The sequence below is a fragment of the Armigeres subalbatus genome, chromosome 3 (assembly GCF_024139115.2).
Source record: "Armigeres subalbatus isolate Guangzhou_Male chromosome 3, GZ_Asu_2, whole genome shotgun sequence".
In the NCBI taxonomy this organism is placed as follows: Eukaryota; Metazoa; Arthropoda; class Insecta; order Diptera; family Culicidae; genus Armigeres; species Armigeres subalbatus.
Window position 1 is genome coordinate 116252495 of NC_085141.1, and position 8694 is coordinate 116261188.

Here is an 8694-nt window from a genome sequence, read left to right on the forward strand (position 1 = left end):
AAAGTACTCGTGTTTTCGGGGGCACACCACTCGATACGGAAGCAACGCACAACTGTCATTTTTATTTTTTAACGCATGCTGCGACGCAGCAAAGCTAAATCAACAAAAATGACAGTTGTGCACCGTTTCCGTATCGAGTGGTGTGCCCCCGAAAACGCGAGCACTTTGAAACTTGGATTCCGTCAGGAGTGACCTTAACCGATTTGCTCACAACAAGTTGCATTCGACGTAGAATCATGTCCCGTTCCTATTGAAAATTGGCCATATCGGACTATGGGATCAAAAATTATACCATTTTTTGACCCTTCCTTCGGAAGTGTATATAATTTCGCTTTGTATGCGTTACGCAGGCGTGTTACGTATTAATCTAACAATAAATCTCTTAAATTATGAAGTAAAATGTATGGTATTTGGAACAAATTCACTTTAATATTGAAAATATAATTATGACAAATGGTATGATATGGAAATATGCATATTTTTCTGATTTGTTTCAAAGGAACAATTGATTTTAATTGAGCAACATATAGAAGCATGTACCAAACAATCTTCTCAGAAAAGCAAAAACGTAAAAATTTAAAGGGATTTTAAAAATTTCTTCAGTGGAAGCTAGATAGCAAATGTGAGCATGTTTTGAGACGCTAATAGACCACTTATATGCATGTATGTGTGCGTATGTGTGCAAATTCTGAAATTTACTAACATAAAAATCTCACTCATTTTTAAGGTATTAAACATGATTGGTATTACAAAATTGGACATCCATAAGGCGAAATATATGTTATTATTGAACGCTATTAAGTTTCGTTCAGATCAATGACTGATTTAGTTAGTTCTGGATTAATTAATATCGAGGTCTCTGGAAATTACGAGTATATGTATATGCCACCAGCGTTACGCTAGTTACTAACCATGTTACAATAGCTTTGCAATCCGACGAGCGCCTAATAGATAGGCAGCATGACGTACAGTGCGTTTTCGTTCATTTTGTTGTCACTCAACCCATGAAATCCGCCTTTTGATAGGCAATTAATTTGTCACTTTATACGTTCAATCACCGTGGGAAGCTCAGTTGATTTATCTCGTTTTAAATATTGGAGTCTGACAATATTTCCTTATGACTAAGGAAGGGTCAAAATCTCACTGTAGGTGGATTAATCTGGGTTTTTTTTATGGAAAAATCGCTAAAAAAAACTCACTCATTTTTCAGGCACTTTTCCTCAACTGATTTGCTCGCATTCAATTGCATTCGACGCAGAATGTCTCATATTTTCTTATTGAAAATTGGCCAGATCGGACTATGAGCTTAGATGTTATGGTCAAATTTCTATTTATTGTGAAAAAAAAGTTCAAAAAAGTCTAGCTCACTTTTTTAGCACTTAGACTTCATCTATTCCCCAAGCAACACAAGTTCAACAAATCTGGTTGCAGCAACCATATTGTGACTGAATACGGTCATATATAAGTTACTGTGATTGATGTGCAATATGTGTGCTTCTCAGGTCGCACGCAACAGATTGCATTCGACGCAGAATCTTGTCCCATTGTTTCCTATAGAAACTTGGCCGGATCGTACAATTGGGTCAAAAGTTATGGCGAAAATACTAATTTTAAAACTACAAAATTAAATGCCATTTTTTGTTCTTATGCTCATCCGATTTGTTTGCAATAAATTGCGTTTGGCGAGAATTTTTTTTTATGCATTTAAACAAATATGAAAAATAAGACCAATCCACATGTTGGTGTTATTTGAGATTTTTTCAAACTTTTTGAACGAACGAGAAAGGCACCATCACCGCTAGGTGGATTAATCTGGGTTTTTTTCATTGAAATGAAGTATTAACTTAAAATAATGACTAATTCGGGGTACTGGCTCATTCGGGGTAGTGTCCCATTAGGGGTAATGGCATTCGGAGTAGTGACTCATTCGGGGTTGTGGCGTTCGGGGTAGTGGCCTTCGGGGTAATGGCATTATGGGTAATGGAATTATGGGTAGTGTCGTAGAGTCCCCGTAAACATGAACGTGAACAAGAGATAAGAAAGAGCGAAAATTCCATGGTAAACTTCATGGTGGACAATCAAGTTCAGTCAGAAGTGTTGAACTATTTGCTCGCATTCAGAAGGAGTGTACACTTGTAAGAAGTAAATGAAGATAATGAAAACGAAACGTATAAAAATCATTTTACTGGATAATGGTAAAAAGATGCCGATCGAGTTGTTTAATTAATATTATCTCTTCGTTGAACGGTGCTAAAAAAAACTCACACACATGTAGACCCGGATTTTACTTAACAATCTCAGGCATTTCTTATCCAAATGTACATTTTTATATACCTAAAATAATCCTAAAGTAATCGTCAGCTTATAAATTCTTCAAAGCCGGCCTTAGAATGATGGTCGACCACACCTATGTTCTAAATTAGATCTGGAAGGACTCGAGGTTGGCCATTTTTATATGTACAGAAATAGAATAGAAACACTGCGTAACAAAGATTTTGATTCTCTTTCCTGTAAAATTATGCCTAAAGCTATTCCAGATAATGCCTACAGGTGGAAGCCATGATGCAGTCAATTTACCTACATAATTCCTAGGTTCTCCACGTGGAGCTCAACCAATTTGTCTACCAAATCAACTACGCCTGGTGCAAAAGCGATAACAACGCACCCTGTCCAGATAGAACCCTAAAGGCCATGAGTATGATTTATAAGCCAGATATGCTCAAAAAGGATGCTCTAAGCTCTTCAAATTGTCCCGGAGTTCGGACCAACTGCGCTTGATGCAAAACCGACTTCAACACATAATGTATTGACAGGACCCTTAAGGCCATGTGTATGTAAATCTATGATTTGGAACTGTTTAAATCGGATGTTCTAATATCTCCAAATTGTCTGGGAGTTCAAATCAGTAAGCCTACCAGGTCAACTACGCCTGGTGCAAAACCGACAACATCGGATCATGTCTAGGCAGGACGTTTGAGGCCATGTGTATGATTTATGATCCAGATGTGTTCATGTCAGATGTTCTATGTTATCCAAATTGTCCTGGAGTTCAGATCAATTAGTCCACCAGGTCAGCAGCACTTGGTGAAAAACCGATAACATCACATCATGTCCAGACAGGAGCTTAGAGGCCATGTATGATTTATGATCCAGAAATGATTAAATCGGGTAGGTTCTCCAAATTGTCCTTGCGTTCAGCCCAATTGGTCTATAATGTCAACTACGATTGATCAATTGATGAGAAACCTTCTAAAAAGCACCTGTCTAGCGTACTGGTTTCGTGGGATCAAAGCCCACCGAAACCAGTGTTGCACATATGTTATGCAATTGCACAAATCGAGTTTCAGTTATATAAATTGAATTTAAAATTAGTCGGCTATTTAGAAATCAAAAAATATAGATTCATTAAGGAATTATTGAGAATGAGGTTTCTAAACCTAAGTGTCATTCCTCTAAACGTAATAATAATCCACCATGATTGCACCAACATTTATTGGAACAACTATCAGAAGTTTCGGAAACAAAATTAAACTCTAAATACAAATCGGCGTTTTGGAAATACCTATTTGTAATATGATCAGTTTGTTCAACAGATGGTCTGCCAAATGTTGGGTAGATAACAATTTTAAACGCATTTAGGAGCGAAATGATTTTTTGATAAATAAGTGAAACGATGCGATTTGGCATGAAAAATCATCCGTGATACATTCCTTCAAATTGGCCAACGAGTTTGTTCGCGCGTGAGGGCTCGATAATTGAGATTTAGGAATGGTTTTACCAACACTAGACATGATGCGTTCTTATGATATTTGGTGGTGGACTGCAGTAAGTCTTGACGCGAATAGATGTGTTTTGATTTCGTTTTCACGTTTTTTTTTTCGAATCATTTTCTGTTGTCGGTAGTGCTGTACGTGCAATGAGAACTAGTAATTACTTTCGGTTCAATTGGAATTTCTGGAGTCACCGTTAAACAAATGTCGCCGAGACGAACGATAGATCTCGCAAGCATAGAATAGAGTGGTTGATTGCCAATGGCCACAGCTCGAACGAATTTGCCTCCGTAGTTACCAAGATTTCCCGCATCCACCATCAGGGAATGGGTAAATTTGGTGAGATTGTTCCAATATGTTTTTATTATAATTCCTATTTATAACAATAGATACGCGATAGATTGTTTAATCCGGAAGTATGTTTATGGATCCAATGTCCAATTGATAATGGTAACATAAACAGGCAGGGGTTATGATATGTACCAAGAAATGTGTACAACAGGCTTTAGTTGGTTCCATCATCCATTCCGTGATCCAGCCACTATCCAGACAGAATACAGTTACGAACCCGTGAATAATCTGTTTGGTCGATGAAGAATAAATGTTCAGTGACCAAAATTATTCGATGAAATGGGAAGCTATTTGCTGGTTCTGTTGAGAATGTTCAACTAACACTTTGAAGAATGGAGACAACTCAACTGCCCTACATTGGAATTCAGCAGAATAGGGATTTTCCTCTCACACTCATTTCAGGTGAAGACCAAGTATTTATAGAAACAAACACCTACCGCTTGTGCTAGATTTTCAACTGTAGATAAGAAGCTCCATTTTACTTTTGTCTGATTCACAACATCGCAAGAACCTGATGGTATCAGTGTATTACCTAGCAACCTTTCATCGCATAAACCCTCACCCAAAAAGGTTCAAATCAATTTCCATCATTTCTGCCGAATCGCTTGTTTGTAATGCGGTGTCAGAGATCAGAACAAGAAATAAAACAATTAAATTCGTTTGATGTTGGTCGATCAAATTTTAATGCTACATTCGCTGAAACAATGAGCAATCGAAACATAAAAATCAATGGCTAAATTAAATTCCTGCCATCACAACTTATTTCTTCATGGAGTTACTGTTAAGGGGAAATGAGGTATAATTACCTCATTGAGTTTCTCTCTTGGATTGTTAGTTGAAAAGTCAATAGCGTACGTAGAAAAATATGAAACAATAAAATATCGTTTACAATGTTTTCTATTATGCGTACTTTAAAATACATTGGAATGTTTTGGTTAGTTAATCGTAAAAGAATATATTTTAGAAAAAGATGATTTATCCTGTCTCAATCCACAACTGCTCCACGCATGGAAACGATTACTCACCCCACAAGAGAGAACAAAAAATACTTTCCGTTGCATATTTGATCCACTCTTTCGAAAATCAAACACTGCGGCTGCTGCATGAAATCTGATAAATCAGCAATCCACTTAAATGCGATTGAGCATCGGAATCCCTGAGCGTCGAATTATCCTGATTGCAAATATGCCAATATCCCCACGACGAGCCACTTCAAAAAAGCACGGAAATGAAAAAGTACTTCAATTTATTTTTCATCTGGACAGCAGCGTCCACTAGTAGTGGATGGGCATATTTTTCTCCCTATCTTCCCCGTACAGTCACCACCACCCTACCCGGCGCCATTTCGCCAAACGAGAAATTATTAATTATTATACTTTTAACTTCATCGGCGAACATTCCCCCATCCGGACCGGCAGCGTGGTAAGACATACCGCAAAACGGTGGCGAAAGATGAGCAGCAGCTATTTTCGTTGCGAAAGTAGTTCAGGAACGACGAAGGAAGCACATAAAGACGGGATGAGGCAAATGAATTGAATCAGCAAATTAGTCTCCGCTCATTTATTTGTAAGGTTTCAATGGTCGTGCTGAACTTTTCTAGGAAAAGCTTCTGGGCTGCTGTATGTGTGGAACCTTATCAGCATCATCTGTCATGGAAAGATGCGCTTAATGAAAACGTGTCCCACGTGCTGCATGGGTAATCTCGTACCGAAAAATGAGATTTTGTAATTTAGGTGTTTTCGGATATAGATATTAAAATTTTAACTGCATTTAACCAGAGCGTAGTCCGTTTTCTTATTTAGATTAGATTAGATATTATTTAATCATTTCGGCATGGCTGGCTGCTGATTATTATGGCTGCTTGATACTGCGGATCATCTGAACGGTTTCGATTTGGATGTTTGAGTGAAAGGAACCGTCAAGTGAGTTGTTTCGCGGTTCCGTACAGTGAGATGGAGATCGGAACAGTTCCCCTAGGTTACTCAGAGCAATAAAAACAATTCATAAGACGGGTTTGGTACCATTCCATTTAACTCCACCACCTTGAGGAATTAAGACATTCGACTAAAAATCTTAATACTTACTTGATACTTGATGGGCTACAGCTCTTCGATGAACCTACGCCGAATGGAGTATCCTTCTCCACTGGACTCGATCCTGGGCCAATCGCTTCCAGTCGCCCTGAACATTGAGCGCCCTCAGGTCCTCTTCAACTGCAAAAAGCCATCGTGTACGCGGCCTTCCACGAAGCCTGCGGCCTCTTCCGGGTTCTCTACTAAATATTATCTTCGCTTGACGTTCTTCCGGCATACGAACAACGTGACCAGCCCACCGTAGTCTGCCGTGTTGTATAAGCTTAATAATATCCAGCCCTTTGTACACTTGGTACAATTCGTGATTCATACGACGCCAGCAGATACCGTTCTCCTGTTTACCGCCGAGTATTGTCCGCAGCACCTTACGCTCAAACACTCCGAGAGCTCTCCGATCAGCCTCCTTTAACGTCTTTAACGGGACTTAAGCTGGTTACGAAGTCCGTAATAAGCCCTATTTGCAGCTGCAATACGCCTTTTCACCTCGCGGGTAACATCATTATCGCACGTCACTAATGTTCCAAGATACACAAATTCTTCTACCACTTCAAATTTTTCACCATCCAGCACTATTTCGCTACCACCACCACTAATGAACCCACGTTGATTGCCAGCGACCATGTACTTCGTTTTGCTGGTATTGATCGTGAGTCCAATCCTCGCTGTCTCCCTCTTAAAAGGCGCAAAAGCCTCTTCCACGGCACGGCGATCAATTCCGATAATATCGATATCGTCCGCAAATCCCAGGAGCATATGCGATTTAGTGATAATGGTACCGCTTCTTTGCACACCAGCTCTCCTAATCGCTCCCTCGAGTGCTATATTGAACAGTAGGTTCGAGAGTGCATCACCCTGTTTTAATCCATCTAAGGTAACAAATGACGTCGATATTTCATCCGCAACCCTTACACTTGATTTCGATCCGTCCAACGTTATACGAATCAGCCGTATCAGTTTCGCCGGAAAACCATGTTCAAGCATAATTTGCCATAATTCATTCCGTTTCACTGAATCGTACGCCGCCTTGAAATCAATAAACAGATGATGTGTCTGCAAGTTGTACTCCCGGAATTTATCAAGGATTTGTCTCAGGGTAAACATTTGATCCGTCGTTGATCGGCCCTCACGAAAACCCGCTTGGTATTCGCCGACGAAGGACTCTTCAAGCGGTCTCAATCTGTTGAACAGAATACGGGACATAATTTTGTACGCCGTATTAACCTTTTGTCTGTGCTCTGGGATCAATATGACCCCAGGCCACTTTGAGTGGCTGCCATTTTTTTAGTTTTCAACCGATTCTCCTAATTTTTGGTAGTTTGGTAAAACTTGCCGAGATCTGTCTCCTAGGTGCAAATTCGCTTGAAAAATCTTGAAGATTTGCGCTACAGTGTACTTTTTTCAAAAAACTTACGTTGTCTGTGCTCTGGGGTCAAATTGACCCCAAATTAAAATTGCTATAACTTTTTTAATGTTTGGCCAATTTTGGATTTTTGGGGCTGTTTCGAAAGATAATTTAATCATCTTTCAGGTCGTTACCAAAAATTGATTATAGGTGGGCGGGTACATCACGGGGAGGGGTTTTCGTAAAAAAGGGTACAAAAACAGTGATTTTTCATGCTTATTTTACTTATATCTGAGAACCCTACCTATTTTGAACTGTACTTTTTCAAAAAGATTATGCAGGAAGGCGTGTCCTCTGACATGTGGCCTTGATTAGTTTAGAGCTTGGTCGCTAGGTGGCGGTATATTTGAATTCGTTATTTTAGACTACTCAAGTAATTCCGATGTATGGAATTCTCCTCAGTGTAAATATTTTTATCGCACAAATTTGAAATTTGTAAAGATGACGTCTTTAACAAAGTTCGTCTGGTGGGAATGGACTGTCATGTGACGGAATAAATAATAAGGAAATTTACAAATAGGCGGCGCTAGTGTGCTTGCAATATTCTTGCATATTTGAAATATTGCTTTAGCTTGAGATCCCTCATATCTACAACCAAGTTGTATTCGGCAACATTGTTCAGGATGTCCAGGACTACAAAGCGGTGCTCAATATAATCAGCACTTCTTCCAAGAAGCGGCGCTAATGAGCTGTTATATTTGAGTATATTGTTGCATGTGAGATCTGATGTATTTTGTTTTGTAGCATTTTTGGCAATCATGAATGTTGAGGTAGAGCTCATCAAAAGTTTTCTTTGCATTCAACCTGCTCCAGCGATGCTGCAAATAATAGAATGTGTTCACAGAATATGTTTTAGGTCATTCAAGAAAACCCTGGAACTAAGGCCTTTGAGTCTACATGCGTAACCAAAGATTAGCCAATTTGCCGCCTATTTGTAAAATTCTCAATTATTACTTCCGTCACTAGACAGTCCATTCCCACTAGACGACCTTTGATCAAGACGCCATTTTAACAAATTTTAAATTTGTGCGATAAGAATATTTACACTGAGGAGAACTCTATATATCGGAATATCTTG